The sequence below is a fragment of the Equus asinus genome, chromosome 2, assembly GCF_041296235.1.
Source record: "Equus asinus isolate D_3611 breed Donkey chromosome 2, EquAss-T2T_v2, whole genome shotgun sequence".
Lineage (NCBI taxonomy): Eukaryota > Metazoa > Chordata > Mammalia > Perissodactyla > Equidae > Equus > Equus asinus.
In genome coordinates this window covers 84,634,613-84,651,814 of record NC_091791.1, presented here as the reverse complement: position 1 = coordinate 84,651,814, position 17,202 = coordinate 84,634,613, and the positions used below count along the sequence as shown (strand labels likewise).

At 39.9% G+C, this 17,202-nt stretch overlaps 1 pseudogene; it reads left to right on the top strand.

Moving 5' to 3' along the window:
• Positions 1–218: 218 nt before the first annotated feature.
• On the top strand, positions 219–15,936 carry LOC106839691 (splicing factor C9orf78 pseudogene; annotated as a pseudogene).
• The last annotated feature ends 1,266 nt before the right edge of the window (positions 15,937–17,202 follow it).

Genomic DNA, 17,202 nt, shown 5'->3' with positions numbered 1-17,202 from the left:
GATGTCAAAGCATCACATATAGAAACTAGGAAATGTGATTATTTTGCAAAAAATTGCAAAAATTTTTTCTTGAGCACCTATGCTTGTGAGACCCCATAATATCTCAAATCCCTACTCAAATCGTGCCTCCTCCATGGGGCTTGTTGGAATCTTTCTCCCCCGCTGCACTTTTCTTTCCCCTGAAGTCAGCAATACCACTTGTTTGTGGTCATTTACACATGTCTCCATCTCCCCCACTACGCCGTGAGCCTCTTGGAAACAAGGACGTGTCAGTCACCTCTGCATCTCCTCCTGACATCTACCACAGGCCTGGCACAAAAGTGGCCCCCATGGGTGCTTGTAGAATTCATGGAAATGCAGCACTGGGGGGCATGAGGTGAGTGGACGCGCATTGCCTGTATTTGACAGGGTTTTCCCGCTGTGGTAAATCCTCAAGTTACTATCCCACCATTCTTACTAGGGCGGTGATGGAGAGGTCAGATGCTGCTGCTCCACTTCCTGTTGTTTCCCCTCGATGCCCTGCACTCCTAGGGGCAGGAAATTTCACCAGATAATTTTGGGGCCAGGATTTCTTGTTCTTTGTTAATGTCGAGTTATTTGCATTTCAGGAACCTGCATGTAAATGGATGAAAACCACAACTTAATTTGGAATAAACCTGGGTGGAAGCAGCATACTCTTTAAAAAGTTAGGGGAGGGTGGAGTAGGAAAGAAGAATCAATCTGTGGAAAATTCAGTCCCAAATTGGGTTTTCTTTTTTTCTGATACTTTAATTTGCTCCTTCCATGCTTTTTTTATTTGACTTTAAAAAAGCAAATTTAAACGGTGCCAGTAGTGCCTACAGTTAACTATTTCCTTTCCCCTTAATGGTGGCAGCTGCATGTAGCTATATTATTAGCAAATTAGATGATTTCTAATAATTCAAGTCAGTCCGTTTTCCAACAGCTATTTTCTTATCTCCATATTTTTTCTTTGCAGCTCTTGTAAAAAGTCTTTGCCCCTAATCAAGCAAATCAACTTGCATTTTCTCCCTTTCTTGCTCTCTCCACGTTACTGAAAATCAAATGGTTAAGCTTCAGGTCTCATTAAAGAGTAAAAGGATATATTATCAAGGATAGCCTTTTCTAAAACTGTGATTTTCAAACTGTTTCATGTTTTCTGGATGGCAGCCAGCAGTGTAAGCAGGTACAAAGCAGCAAGAATTGTGTCTCTACAGTCTATGTTTTTAAATGGTGCTTTTTAAGCGTCTAAGTCTGTCGCCATGGCTTTAGTGTAGGGAGCAGCTGTGGCTTTATTTCTTTAGGACATGAAGTGAACCCTCCCATCCTCCATCCTACCAGCCAGGAGCAAAGTGGGGAGAAGCCGCCTAAGCCGATTTTCTTTCTCTCTCTTCTTTTCTCCTCGGAGGCAAAGAGCCCTCCAAGCTCAATGGGGGCTACTGGGACTGTCCCTGTAGCCCAGGGAACGTGGGCAGATGTCAGCTGAGCAGTAAAGTGCAGCAAAGAGCATCAGTGACCACTACTGCTATCAGGAGGCATTTAATTGTGTTACATAAAAAGCAAATGATGGCACCGTCTGTGGGGACCTGCCTATGGCTTGGACACTGGGCCAGAAGTTCGTGGCACATGACACTCAGTAAATAGTTGCTAAATTAAGTTGTTGAATTGAATTGATTCTTCTTCTAAATAGGGTTTAAAATATCACTCCCATTGCAATGGCACAGGAGAGAAAGAAATGGAGATCGGCCACATCACGTATAATCCCATTAACTCATTAAAGAGCAGCCTTTTGCAGAGTACATTAGTGAGAAGCAAACTTTCTGGAAATCATCAACTGGTAAACACTCAGCTCATAAAGACTTTGTCTTCAATAAAGAGAGAAGCGAAGAAAGAGCCCTGGAGGAGGCACCGAAGCAACCACTGCACTCCCGGGCCAGCACCTTCCCCTTCTTCACTCTGCTCTTGTCTTGTTCCTTGTTTCCCTGAGAAATGGAAGTATCAGGAGAGAACCTTCACACATCTTGCCCCACGAAATCCCCCACTTGGCCTGCTTCATCCCCCTTCTGTACACGCTGGGGGCCATATCTGAGCCCTCCGCCTCAAGGACAGCATCCTTCAATCATCCCCCCCTTCATGTTGTTCATCTCTCCCACTATCTTATAAACTTGCTGTAACAGCTCTCATCTCAACAACAACAGTAAGGACAGAACAAGGATTACAATGAAACTCTCGATCCCACGTCCGCTTCCCACTGCAGCATCTTCCCTTTTCTTCCCTTTCCAGCTCCATTCCTGAAGAGTTAGTTATAACGCCTGCCTTTTCCACTTCCTCTCCTCTCATTGTCTCATAAACCTGCTCTAACTAGGCCTTCGTCCCTCCTATTCCTCTGACTCCGCTCTCGTTCTTATAACTGGTGACTTGTGCATTGCTGAATCCATCTGTCAGCGTCTCAGTCTCTGATGACTCCTGCCTTCTAGAAAGACTTTGTTCCCTAAGCCTCTAGGACACCCTCTCTTGGGGTCCCCTACACCTTCTCAGCCTCAGTGTCATTTGCCAGTTTCTCCCCTTTTTCCCAGCTTCTGAGCTCTGGTTTCACAGGAATCCATTGTTCTTTGTCCTTTGTTAAAGAGTCCTCTATTCTTTCTGTGCTTACTCCCTGTCCCGCAGCTTTAAAGACATGCAGAGGAGGAAGACTTCCACATTTATGTCTCCCTCTGATCTGTCTTCTGAATACCACACTCACGCACTTAATATCTCCCCTGAGGTTCTATAAACCTCTCAAATTTGACACGTTCAAAGCCAAACTCTTGATTTTTATACATAAACATGTTCTCTCCATAGTCCTTTCCCATTTCAGTTATGGCATATTCATTCTTCAAGCTGCTCAGGTAAAAAATTCTTGAGTCTCCATGTCCCACACTCCACTTTTCCAATCATCAGCAAAGCCTGTTCACTCTGCTTCAAAACATACCCCGAATCTGATCACTCCCACTCCCTGTGCCCTCATTTCCGCCATGGATTGTTGTGGTAGCCTTCTAACCAGTCGCCCTGATTCTGTCCTTGCACCTACCCCACCCCCTGAGAGTGGCACTCGTTCTCAGTCAACACTGGCGGGAGAGCTGAGGCACCATATAGCTGGATTCAACGAGAGTGACATACAGGGAAATGGACGGATACTGTCCCAGCTAGTTCCTGACTGTTAGACCAAAAGGAAAGCCACCACAGTGGTGATGTTTCTGGTAACAAATGGCTCAATTTCCAGTTCCTCGCTTCTCTCTCATTTTCAAGTCTCTGAACTGGCAAAGAGAAATTATAGAAAAATGTATCCTTTCCTCCTTCCCTTTATCTGGGCTAAAGAGTTTGAACATGGATCTATACATGCATGGACAAGGACTTAAGCATGGATCTTCCTGTCAGGGGCATCAAACAGAAAGCCCACCAGACATGCTGAAGGATAATGCAGTTAAAGCCATGAGATACATTTCCAGGAGTTAGGACACAGGTTTTAAAAAATGCTACTGTAGGGGAGGAAGACAATTCCTCTACCTTCACTAGGTCCTTCTGGCTGGGCTACAAATTAAATGGACATGAGATAGAATAATAGGAGAAAATAAAACAAAGGTTTATAACATGCATACAAGGGAGAAACTCAATAAACTGAGCAATTCACCAAAATGACTGAGGTCGCCCACTTAATTACCACCTTCAGCTAAAGACAAAGGGGGGGTCCTGGGGGTAGCAGTTTGGGCCTACAGAGGGAGGAAGGAAATTTACGTGGAAATGGAAATGCAAATAGGCCAACTATAGACAATGTGACCTGAGAGGCACATTTTACATTACATTACAGTTAGCTTATGGTATTAGCTTCTTCCTGGAACAGGCCCTTCTATTTTAAATTCTTTTAGGCAGCTGCAGTGGAGGTCAAAGTTTCTTTCAGAGTCTTTTGTCCTTGAAAATAATCAAGCCAAAGAGACAAATTTTAGGGTAGCCAAATCTGACCCCCCACAGTCCCACCTTTGAAACTTTAAGAAGTTTCATAGTCCAGAAGCTGAGTTCGTAAATTGTTCCATCTCACTGAACACATTTCTTAGTCCTGATAGATAACACAACAGTCCAGTTAAATTCATTTTAGAAGGTGGTGATGCAGGTGGGCTCCCAAAGTTAGACCTATATTGTGAAAGCACACAATCAGGTATTTAAGAGGAAGCATTTCTAAGAAAACAAAAAGAAAGACAAGGTTAATGGTTAAAGCAAATTATAAACCAGTTTCTGAGCCCGAGGGGACAGCCAGTCAAGAAGATTTTCAGATGTCACGGTTGAAGCATCTTATGTAGCTTGAAATGTCTCTGATGATGTCATCAAGTGTTCAGGTATCCTTCTGAGTGGCTTACACAGCAACAGGCATGCTATTTTGGTGATCTCTCAAGTTTACATCAAGTTGTCCAGCTTCAGTTTGCAGGGCTTTAGGAACAAGTGTGGTTTCAGTTCTCAATGATTTCAAATAAGAATGATGGAAAAAATTGAAAACAGTAGCTTGGAGATTTTTGCCAGATATTTTAGGAGACTAGAAGAATTCAGGACCTCCTCTGTTTTATAAGTAGAAAACAAAAACCTCAAAGACAATTAACAGAACTAGAATCTAATATTCTCAAATGTGTATTATAGTTTTTTACTGAAACATAATTTTTCTCTCTAAAATCACCCTCATTTTTACCAAATATAGCCAAATTAAGACTAACTGGTTTGTAAAGTAAGTCTAGTTTCAATAAATTTGGTCCAATTGTTTACATAAGTACCCCAAAATAGCAATAGGTCATACTGGCTCCTTTAAATCTGCTTTGCTGGAACTTTTTCTAAAGAATCTCCAATTGACCTTTAAAGGCCTCTTGAGGCCAGGAAAGCCAAGCCAAGCACTTTTTCATGCAATACTTATAGACTTGGGTGAATCTCTCTCTTCTTTTAAGGTTCCCCAAAACATTTCAAGGTTCCAGGTACCTGCCAGAGAAATGACCTTTTTTACTCACCCAGTAAGGTTGCTTGGAACCCTATAAACAAGATACCAGGCAAATATTTCCAAGTGGGTCTATTTCATAAAGTCCAATCTTTGTTTCTCAAAAGCTGTCTGGTTATATCTGAGTCTATGCATGTTTCTCAAATATGCTATTCCAGTCAAAGCTTTGGTAACATAACAAATGTTTCCTATTGTGTCCTGTTATAAAGAGATCAGATTCTTACTGAACTTACGCAAATAACTATATTGTAATAAAATAGGAATATTTACTCACTAAGAGTTTTTAAATTCTAGAGGGATTGGGTACAGAGAAAAAGATAAATGTTTCAATTGTGCTTACAAAAAGCATAATTTACCAAATTTCTATAAGTCATAGCCTGAGAGAAAAGAGAAAAAGATTGCCTTAAATCTGAAAAAAAAACATTTTTAAAACTCAGCAATATTTCAAACAAAAAGTCATAAAAATTAAAATCATCCTCATCAGTTCATTCAGCCCCATGCAATAAATGCTTTTTTTTAAGGATTTTATTTTTCCTTTTTCTCCCCAAAGCCCCACAGTACATAGTTGTGTATTTTTAGTTGTGGGTCCTTCTAGTTGTGGCACATGGGATGCCACCTCAGCACAGCCTGATGAGCAGTGCCACATCCGCACCCAGGATCTGAACCACCAAAACCCCAGGCCACCAAAGCAGAGCGTGCGAACTCAACCACTCGGCCACAGGGCTGGACCCCCCATGCAATCAACTCTTGATCCTGGTCTTCTGTTAACAGTTTTATGAAGTCATCAATTTCTCTGTTAGAGTTCTGTGATTTCTTACCCAGTTCAGTTTTGTTATCTGAGAGTCTATCAGAAACCTATATTCTAGAGTAAATGTCAGAGTCTTTTCCGAGAATCTCTCTGAAGGTGAAACATATTTGTAAAAACATCAGAGTAAAACAATAACTGTCTGTAAATGACGAAAGATGTAAAAATGAAAATAGACCAAAAAAACTTGCCTATTTCTGAACATACAACACTAAGATAATAACTAGAATTAAGATGGATAACCAGAACAGATCAGAATTTTAGGAATGTTGTATAATTTTTAAAATATTTATTATATCAATAATATTTACTCACATAATATCATAGGTCCCTATAAAACAATGCTTAGCTATCCATTTAACCATGGTAACAATTAAAGATTTTCAGGTGAGTGCAGAGAATTAAATAGCTGTGAGTAAAACTCTAGAACCCATGATTAAAGACCTGATAAAAACAATACAAGAAGTTAATTTTGATAAAACATAAAATCCCTACCCTTCTGGTAGACTACTCAAAGAAAAAACCTTTCATAATCTCTTCATTCAGAGAAGGCTAAAAGTTTAAGAAAATTATCCTTTTAAGAGAGGGAAAAACCAAATTCTAATTTTGTACCAGTTTACTTTTGATATTAAAATTTATTCACTTAATTAAATTTATTTCAATCTTAGCCAACTTGACCACACATAAAACTCTTTTTTCAGAATTCCTCTTTTACAAACCTTCTATAATTTTCCTTCTTTCTTTTTTTTTTATTTAAAAAATTGGCACCTGAGCTAACAACCGTTGCCAATCTTTTTTTTTTTTTTTCCTGCGTTATCTCCCAAGTCCTTCCTGGTACATAGTTGTATATCTTAGTTGCAGGTCCTTCTAGTTGTGGCATGTGGGACACCACCCCAACATGGCCAGATGAGTGGTGCCATGTCCGCGCCCAGGATCCAAACCGGCGAAACCCTGGGCTGCGGCACGAACTTAACCACTCGGCCAGGGGGCCGGCCCCTATAATTTTCTTTTTACATTCAGAATTTGTCCCATGCCTTCTTTTCTTTCTTTCCTCCTAGTGCTTTAGGACAAATTTATCTTTCTTAACAAAACAAACAAATATCTCTATTCTTTATACCTTCTTTACTGAAAACATACATTTTACTTTCCTTGAATACAAAGATGTTTTCCTTATTAATTTTTAGTAGCTTTAATCACATTAGAATTTTTAACCCTTAGAAACCTCAATTTTTAGTGAAAACTAAGTAAGCAAGCAATCATGAACTATCTTTTACATTAGCATTCTCTGGCTTGGAAAATTTATAAACATTTTTCATAATTTTTAGAAGCATGTTACTTTATAGTAGAAGCTTTTCATAAAAGACAAGACAAGTTTACCAATAGACCCAAAACACCTTTTAGTTTTTCTGTAATAAGAAACCAAAATGAGATAAACATGTATTTAGTAAATAATGTATACTATTTTATCTTATTTGAAAATGATCTAAATACCCAATGAATTTTTATCATTTAAGTTAACCTACCAAAACACCAAAGTTTCAAGTTACCAAAGAGATTTTGGAATTTATTTTAAATACACATGCCATAAACTCTAATTAGTGCTAAAAGTTTATCTATAAACTCTTATCTCACTTAATCTAAATCTTTTGTTCCCAAAAATTATGTTTAGATTAGCCACAAAAACTTTATGAGACATTGGACAAAATTAGTTATCACTCTAAGCTATTTTTGCTGACAAATTTTTAAGAGGGATAAGAGGAGCTTATTTCACTAGTAAACCTAGACTGCGTGTCTGCATCATATCCAATGCTTACAACTCTGAGGACATGTCTATTTTAATCAAAAAACAAATTTAAACAAGCTTTCGTTCAGCACAGATTATTTCATATCATATTAACTTGAAAGACCTTTGGGTTAGTTTCTATTATATTTAGAAATAATTTATGTAAGCGCTTACTTTAAATCAATTAAACAGAGCTCTTAATTTTGGCCACACCATCCAGAGGTAAAATATCACACATATATAACATACTCATGAACACATATGAACACACAGGTAGACACAGACAGAGACTTCATAGCTTCCATTAAGTTTTTGTTATGAATCAGGTGCAATACAAAACTCACTAGTTTAAGAGAGACATTTACATTTCAAAGAATGGCTCTTAGCTCCTAGAGAAGAGAAAGAGCAGAAAATCTACATCATAAAGGCACAGAGAAAGCAGTCAAGTTTTCTTCAAGATGGAGTTTCTGGGGCATATTTGCCTAATCAGTTTCTAATGTCCCAATCTTTCGTCTCAATGAATATCTAGGAGGATTTTGAGAGGAACAGGGGATGCTTTGGGATTGGCAAGAGAACTTTGAACTGCTTTCTAGAGCCATACCTCTGGCCTGCAGAGATTTGCAAGACAAAGACAGTTTCTACCAGTTCCCCAGAGAACTAGATTACAGCCTGAATGACAAAAAGAGGTTGACCCACCCTTCCAACTACATTTTTCCCATTGCTTTTTTATATCAGGGAAATTTTTAACTTAAGAGGAGAATCAAAAGATTTTTATGTTCTAAAAGTTCAGGAAAATGTAACGTACCTTTAAAAAGTATGCACAAAGTGCCTAATAACAAAGGCCTTCTTTCAAAGTGTACAATTTAACCCTAGACCAATTTACCTTGGGGGGAGGAGAGCTTCTATAATCCTTTTTATTAGCACCTGAGATTAGCCTTTAGTTTTTGTTTTGCTTTGTTTTTGTGTGAGGAAGATTGGCCCTGAGCTAACATCTGTTGCCAATCTTCCTCTTTTTGCTTGAGGAAGATTGTCGCTGAGCTATCTCCCATGCCAATCTTCCTCTACTTTATGTGGGATGCCACCACAACATGAGTTGACAAGCAGTGCTAGGTCTGTGCCCAGGATCCAAGTCTGCAAACCTCAGGCTGCCAAAGCAGAGTGCATGAACCTAACCACTACACCACCGATTAGCCTCTAGTTTTTATCTCATACTGTGTGGGATCAGGCAACCCTATTGACTTCCTTTTTGTAAATTTAATTAACATTGTCTGAAGGGCAGATTTATATGCTGTCTTACAATCAGACATGGGAAACATTCCCCAGTGAGACACAATGTTCATCCCCACAAAACAATCTGTAATACAATCAGGCAAAAAGACATACAATCACTTCACATAAAGTCCTTAAGTACATCAATTTTTCTACAAAGTTTCATTTGAATCCCATCAACTCTTACACTTCTAATCATAGCCCTCATTAGGGCTTTATCAATAGGTCTTGGTCTTATAATTTTGGATAGGGAAAGCATTCCTAGTGAGACATTTCAAAACATACTCAGCCAAAGTTTATACAACCTCTTTATATAAAATTAGCTCAAACATTCTGTCCTCTATAATCTTATCAACATTATACTTTTACATTGTCTCAATTTACTTGTAACCTGAATCAAGCTCTTAATGCTAGTCATTATTATTTTTTTATTTCCTTTTTTAATTTGGCCTTTCCATAGGTACCAATAAAACAATTATGATGAGAGCTCTCAAAAGATTTTTGTTTTTCCAATTTAGAAGTTTTTCCAATTTAAATGATCCACTGTCTGGCACACTGACTAGTAGGATCTTAACAGCAACTCATACCAATATGCCTAACCATGGACACAAGAGGCATCCCCAAAAGAGATCCAGAAAGTTTACTTCCAAAAACAGTCAAAGAAAGCAATGGCTATCGTTGCACAACAAGCAAAGAAGCTTGAGACAATAAAGCCCCTTGTGAAAGCAATTGGCAACCCTTATGACAAACTCCCCAAAGAGCTGACACAGCCGGACAAAGAGAGTGTGTCCCAGAACCCCATTCTACTCAACTGGCCACCAAGATGCATGCTAGTACATGCATCTGCCAGATAGCAGAGACCAGAAAGTTCACAAAGCCAAGCTCTCAGGCCATAGAACAAGACAAAAGAAAAAACATCATCATATATGCACATTAACAGCATTAGCTAAGCCTTGGGGCTCTTGGAGGCAAATTAGTACCTAGGCAGCACAGGGTTGGGGACTGTGTGTGGTTTTACAGAGCACCTCATTGTTGCATGGATACTTTCTGGAAGTTGGCAGGAGATCTGTGTCATCTACCCGGTTCTGTGACCAACTCACTAGAGACTTTTTGAGGTGGTGAGCACCCTGATAGCTCCTAACTGCTCAACCCATGCCCACCAAATCTGTAGCTTTTTTGGCTTCCAAGAGGACCCTAGCAACAGCTTCTACCTCATGCATACATTCCCAGACAACAAGCTTATAGATGCCTACTTCTTGCCTCACGGTTTTTCCTTTTCAGGACAAATGACCAAAAAAGAGACAGAGACAAGGGAAAATAGTCACTATCTCTGGGAGGAAAAGGATAAATTAACCAATGAGTACTCAAACCAAATCCTAGAGTTGCTGAGTCCAAGAAGCTAGCTTCACCAATATTTTCTCCTGCTAATCTAAATTTAGAAAAGGAAAAAAACTCACCACTCTCACTTCCATTGGACCCTGCAGGCAGAGATCTGGGAGACTGGCATGGTAAGATCTCTTACCTCCAGCTGGCTCTTGTCAGGGTTCCATGATCTCTCAGCTGCAGCAGTCCAGGAGCGAGTAGTGTCCAGCCAGTGAAATTTTATCCCATCCAAGTTGCCAAACTGTGAGGGAGGAAGACAGTTCCTCTGCCCTCTCTAGGTTCTTCTGGCTGGGCTAAAAATTAAATTGACATGAGACAGAATAATAGGAGAAAATCAAACAAAACTTTATAATGTGTATACAAGGGAGAAACTCAGAAAAACTGAGCAAGTCTCCAAAATGGCCAAAGTTGCCAGCTTAAATACCCCCTTCAGCTAAAGACAAAGGAGGGTGTTAGGGGGTAGTGGTTTGGGGCTTCAAGGGGGAGGAAGGCAATTTACATGGAGATGGACATGCAAATGGGCCAACTATAGACAATGGGACCTGAGCAACCCATTTTACATTATATTCTAGTTATCTTAAGGTATTAACTCCTTCTTGGAACAGGCCCTTCTATTTTAAATTCTTTTAGGCGGTTGTGGTGGAGGTCAAAGTTTCTTTGAGAGTCTTTTGTTCTTAAAAATAATCAAGCCAAAGAGACAGAATTTGGGGTGACCCCCACACTACTTATGAGAAACATAAGAAAAATTTGGAAATTTTCAAAGTCAGGTTCTCAAAATAATTGAAGAGAACTTTATAAACCTAGTGAAGACAACTTTTTGAGATCATGAAACAGTGAATGGAGATGACAAATGATCGCTAAAAGGAGAACCCCAGTGAAGGCAGTGCGAAATAGGTGCAGTGTATGGAATATGAGCCAAGTGACTCTAAACCAAGAATGAGGAACAGCACGAGAACACATACACGCAAGAAGGAAAAAATAACACAGAACTGAGGAGTAAAACATAAGCAAATATAGAGAAATCCCAGAAGAGAGGAAAGTAAATGTAAGAAAAGAGAGAATAATTGGAAGAAAGCTTTCCAAACAAAGGAAAGACTTCGACAGCAGTTCAAAAGGCTTGCTGAGTTCCAGAGAAAAACGAAAGAGACTAATATTTAGTCGCAGCTTGGGGGAGAACTTGAATTTCAAGCATAAAGTAAAAAATGTTTCTATATCCAGGCAGGAATACCTGAGGAAATCTGGAGAATAAGAAGCTATCTGCACAGGAATGAACAGACTTCTCTTCTGCTTTCCGTTCCAGAGCAATGGAGCTACAATGGAACGCTCTATCCAGCTGAAGTGTCACTGATGTGTGAAGTTAACAGGAAGACATCTCAAACTATGCAAGGATCCAGAAAGTACATTACCTTGGACTCTCCCTAAAACCATCATCTCGTTCTACACATCAGCCAGTTGATCACTGAATTAAAATAAACCTTGAAAAGAGAGAATTGTGTTAAGCTGGTGAAAGAGAACTAGTGAAATAGGGTTAGTTCAGCCCAACCAATTCTTTTGATTACGATATAATATGATACGAACGTTAACATAATCATTGAAAGAGATGCTACAACAGTAACAAAGTTTTAAATAATTTTGATTGTATTATATTCCTCGATTATATTCAGAAGAAACAGAACAAATTAAAAGGGCAGGGAATGTGGCTGAGCCCAGCAAAAGACTACCCACGTCCAGGCATGGTGTATGTCCATGTGGTGTGTGTGACGTTTGTAGTAAAGTGTTGCAGTGGTCCCATTCCTGGGTACATGGCGAGGGTAGCAGTTACCAGTTCTCAGATAAAAGAGCTTAGGAAAAGAAGATACCTCAAAAAATAAAAACTGCAGAGGAGATGGATGATGCTGTTTTATTCCAGTTGATAATAGGGAAAAAGTAGTTTGTGACCTACTTCTTGAGTGTCACCACTAGCAGAAGAAAAATAGGATGGATAGTTTCTAAATTTGTAGCTATAATAGCAGAAAAAAATTCAGTCATTTTCCAGGAACCTTTTGTTGACTTCAGAATAACTGAATTTAGGAACTCTTCTGAGTATTGTTAAAATGGCCACTTGAGCCATGAGGTCATTTTGTGACTATAACTGTCATGATTTCAACACCTAGTAAGGATAAAACCTGGTGAGCAGCATCTTTTTCTTTTATAATTGTAGGAAGAGTACAACCACTTTCTAGTGCATGCATAAATTAGATTGCTCTTCTCATTTTGCTTTGTTTTTAAGCCCCTGTGACAAAATCCTAGCAGACCATGTCCTCTGAATGGACACACCACAATAAAGCCAAGTTATGATTGCTAAAAAAAAAAAAGAAAAGAAAATTGCAAAGTAAATCTTGCTCTAATGAGATTTATTTCTATCAGAGTCAGTTACAGATTATTGGATCCAGAATTTTAAAAGTACATGGGTTTGTTTCTGGTCCTCTGGGGCAGGCATTTCCCAACTCTCTGGAAGTTGCAACATCCTGTTGTTCATTTAATTCTCTAGCTTCCTCTCCAATCCCCTCCACCCAAATTAAACATGCTTTATTTATTTAAAATTTAATGGATGTGAATTTAAATTTTTATTGTTCTGAAAAGTTTTAGACTCTTACGGTATCCTTTTACATAATGGAAGCTATTACCAGACGCTGAGGATCACAGCTTTCTGGCAATATTCAAAGGAAGGAATGGGACACAGAGCCAGGAGGGGAACAAATAAATCAACAGAGAAGGAACGTGACATAGAGTCAAGAAGGGGAAACACCAACGGAGAATTTAATTAATAAAAGACAATGGATCCCCTGCACGTTCTCCCTCAGAACACGAAGTGAGGGTGGGGTCATATTCATGTTATTGCCAAGGGGACTAAGTTTACTCAATTCCTTAATTTGAAAAGAAATATTTTTGAGCACTTCCTACCTTATGGGCAATGTGCTAGGCATTGCAGAAAAAAATAAAGATGAATAAAATAATGTTTATTCCCTTGAGGAACTTCCACCCTATCATGGAAAAGAAAGGGTAAACTGAGTCAGGGAACAATTAATAAGTATGTTCCTTAAGACAGGACCAGAAAACAGACCCCAGTCTCACCTTCAGATTCCAGCAAAATAGGGCTCCCTTTCTTGTTCTCAATACCACTAGGTGACAGAAAGAACAGCTGCTCTGTTAATTAACCTTGTTGTACCAAACAGCTTGGGAATTGCTCATGAAAAAGAATCCCTGAAGGAATGAAAAAGAATACCCAAGAGAGCCCTTTTGATGTATCTACATTTATCTAGTCAAGAACTTGTTACAAAGATGTCGGTAGTGAGGGTACAGCTCGTGTAGGTAAAGAAGGAGTGTGTATTTGGGAAGGTGAAAGAAAACGGGATGATGAATTCTCACCATCTCATAGCTCATAGCTTTATATTGTATCCTTGTGTCTGAAGATGAGACTGACAGGTCGGAAGGGGATTCAAAGAGAAGTTTAGAGCTAGGTTTCAAGGCTGCCCCTAGATTTCATTTGCCAAAGGTGCACTCAGCAAATGTCTGCCCAATAGCTGGGGGCCAACAATGTTGCATGGCTGGATGGCTGCCCAGATGGATGAACATGAGGAGCGTCTGCTAGTTAGTTCAGATGCAAGTTAGTAAGTAGCTCAAGCACCTTCCCAGGAAGAATCCTATAGCCAGAGTCCTCCAGTTCCTGCTGCTGTCAGGGCATACCGCTGGACAAGGTAAAGGACGCCCTCAAAGAAAAGACCCTAACCCAACGCTGTCATGTGGACTCCTACCTCTGTCTTAGGCTACTTCATCCTTGTAGGCTCACCTTCTGGTGGAAAAGACCACTTCTGTCCTTCACGTGGATTCAAGCTTCCACCAGGCAGTGGACAGAGCCATTCAACAGAGCCCTTTCAGGCTTCCTCCTATCTCATCAGGCTGTGTCTCTGCCTGTGTCCGCTACTCTTTCTTGCTACAGCTACTCCTTTAAGACTATAGCAAAGTAAACGTCCCCAGCAATCGCTCCACACTAACCCTTTTGTGTATTCTCTTCCTTAGGCAAATGCCATCCACAATTATAATGTAGTGCTTATAGCTGTTTGTATTCAGTTTTCAGATTCTTATTGGTTATAACTGCTCCTAGCTTATAATGTCAAATAGTTCTACAAGAAAACCAGCAGTCTCCTGCTATGCTCCTCTTCTCTCCCAATTTTCACTTCCCCCATGCAAGAATTTTAACTCTTTTGCTGTTTTTTATACTGTCATTTCTTGATATTTTTAATAGCTTAGAGACTGTTACCATTTACTAGTTAAAAAAAATAAAGATTTCATTTTCTTACTTCCTACACCACTCACATATTTTTCCCTTCCACACTCATATTCCCTAACATCGAATTTTGTTACATAATAATTTTTGGACTTAGTGTTTACATTATGACTCTGTAAATATTTGCAGCTTAGCTATTTATCAAGCTCTGATTACATTGTCTTTCTTGAACAAAGTATGTTTCCCTGGAGTAAATGTCTCTGCTGGAGGTATACATCTGTCTCAATACTGTAAAAGAGGTAATCAATTAGTTTCATTCTTTTTTGTGGAGCCCTTCCTCCTGGACCCCCCACCATCCCACCCAATATGCAGAGGTTGCTCTCCGGGTATGTTTTACAACAATCATCTCTTCATCTCTCTTCGGCATCTCCTGGGGGTCGCTTCACTTCTCTCTTGTTGGATTCCTCTTTTATGGAGCCAATATCCTTCTCCTTGTAGATTTATTTCTTTGTTTTCAAAGAGCACATACAATATTTCTTAAGAAAGTGTGCATGGAAGAGTTTTTGTTTTGCTTTGTCCTTGTCTTTGTTTTGTGAGATCCTACATGTCTGAAAACATCATTACTCCTGCAGCTGGACTGGGAGGGCCAGTGCCACTGGGAAGACTTTCCACCCACACCAGTCTGACTCGAAGTTGTAGGAAAATGAGCCAAACTCAGAGGAGACTTTTTCAAACGAGAGGAGCCCTCAGAGGTGCAGAACTTAAGGAAGAGGCCCCATGGCACATGCTACGGCCCTGCTGGTAGAACAGAAGGTACAAGGGGAGATCGCCCAGATGAAAACAGGTGGTATGGACGACATGAGGAGACTGAAGGACAGAGGCACAGAAAAGATCAGTAGAGAGGAAGACCCCACCTGAGGACATCATTTTGTGCAGAAACCATCTGACGACACAAGGCTGCACACATGATGAAGAGTGTTAAGATGAAGGTGAAGAGGAAAGGGATCCTAGAACACAGGAGCAGAAAATCAACTCCAAGAATGCAGATCATATGCCTATGAACTTGTAGAAAACCTCCATGCTTCCTCAGCAAAGAAGACTGTAGAATATCTTCCAAGTGGATGCTAAGCAGCATCCCCATTGTAGGCCTCCACATGATGCTAAAATAAGAAATATTTTCATGGAGGATGCTAAGGCTCAGCTGCTGGCAGAGCAGCAGAACAGAAGAAAGACAGTGAGACATTCTGTGGGTCTACTATTGTGGCTGTGAGTTATGGGCAGCAAACCAACCTTATCACCAGGTTTTCAATACCCCTAGACGGAGAACAAAGGATCCCTCCAACCACAAGAGTCCTGTGAAGGACAAGGCCACTGATGTCCATCACTATGAGAAGTTTGAGAAAAATAACAGGTATTACTGAGGGTGGCTGAAGGGGAGAAGGGCAGGATGGTATGTAAACAGCACCTTCCCCCCCAACCCGTGATGAGAAAAGGCTCCCTGGAAAGAGGCCTGCTGGTTTGCGGGCAGCTCCAAAGACAGACTCTACCAGTCCTGGTGCTTACTTGCTGGATTTCTCAAGCACTGAATTTGTAACCTTCTGAAACAAAACAATACGCAGTTTTCCTATTTGGGAGCAAACTCTATTCTTATGAGCATTATTAAATCTTTCTTGTTTAAAAAAAAGTCTTTATTTCCTATACTTAATTGATGGTTTTGCTGGGTATAGAATTCTATACTGATTTGAACTCCTGGTTTATTCAGCTGTATCTTCTTCTATACTCAGGGCTCTTGCTTGTCTTTCATTGTGGTCCAACACACAGTAGACATTAAGAAACACAAGTAGGGGCTGGCCCAGTGATGCAGCGGTTAAGTTCACACACTCTGCTTCTCAGTGGCCCAGGGTTCGCCAGTTTGGATCCCAGGTGTGGACGTGGCACCACTTGGCACACCATGCTGTGGTAGGCATCCCACATATAAAGTAGAGGAAGATGGGCACAGATGTTAGCTCAGGGCCAGTCTTCCTCAGCAAAAAGAGGAGGATTGGCAGTGGTTAGCTCAGGGCTAATCTTCCTCAAAAAAAAAAAAAAGAAACACAAGTGAAGTGACCTTTATATCACTCTGACCCTTCTCAAAGGAAGAGTTGTAAGGAGAGAAGTAACAACATTCCAATTGTGGCATATGATTTAGAGCATGAAAGTGGTAATCAGAATGTTCAGCTTTCTCTCAAATTCAAGAAAATTTGATTGCACATCAATGCCCCCTCGCCACAAAAGAAAAGAATTCTACGTTGAAAATTGTTTTCTCTCCAAATTTTGTAGGCACTGCTCCTATATGGGAGGGAGAAAGTGGATATTACTTCTCTCTAGAAGACTTTAGATCTCCTCTTTGTCCCCAGTATCCTGAAATTTGTCCATGATATGTCTTGGGGTAGTGAGTTTTTTCACTCATCTAACTGGGCATTAGAAAGCTACTTTGAATTTCAGTTTTAGAAGTTTTATTGAATTATTTTGGAGGATGATTTTCTTCTCCACTTTTCCTCTATAATCTTTTTTTGGAACTCTTAATACCTGGATGTAGATCTCAAGAATAATCCTTTAACTTTCTTAGCTCTTTCTATTTTTAAAATTTCTTTGCCATTTTATTCTCTATTCCAGATTTCCTCAACTTTTTCTACCAAATCATCTAA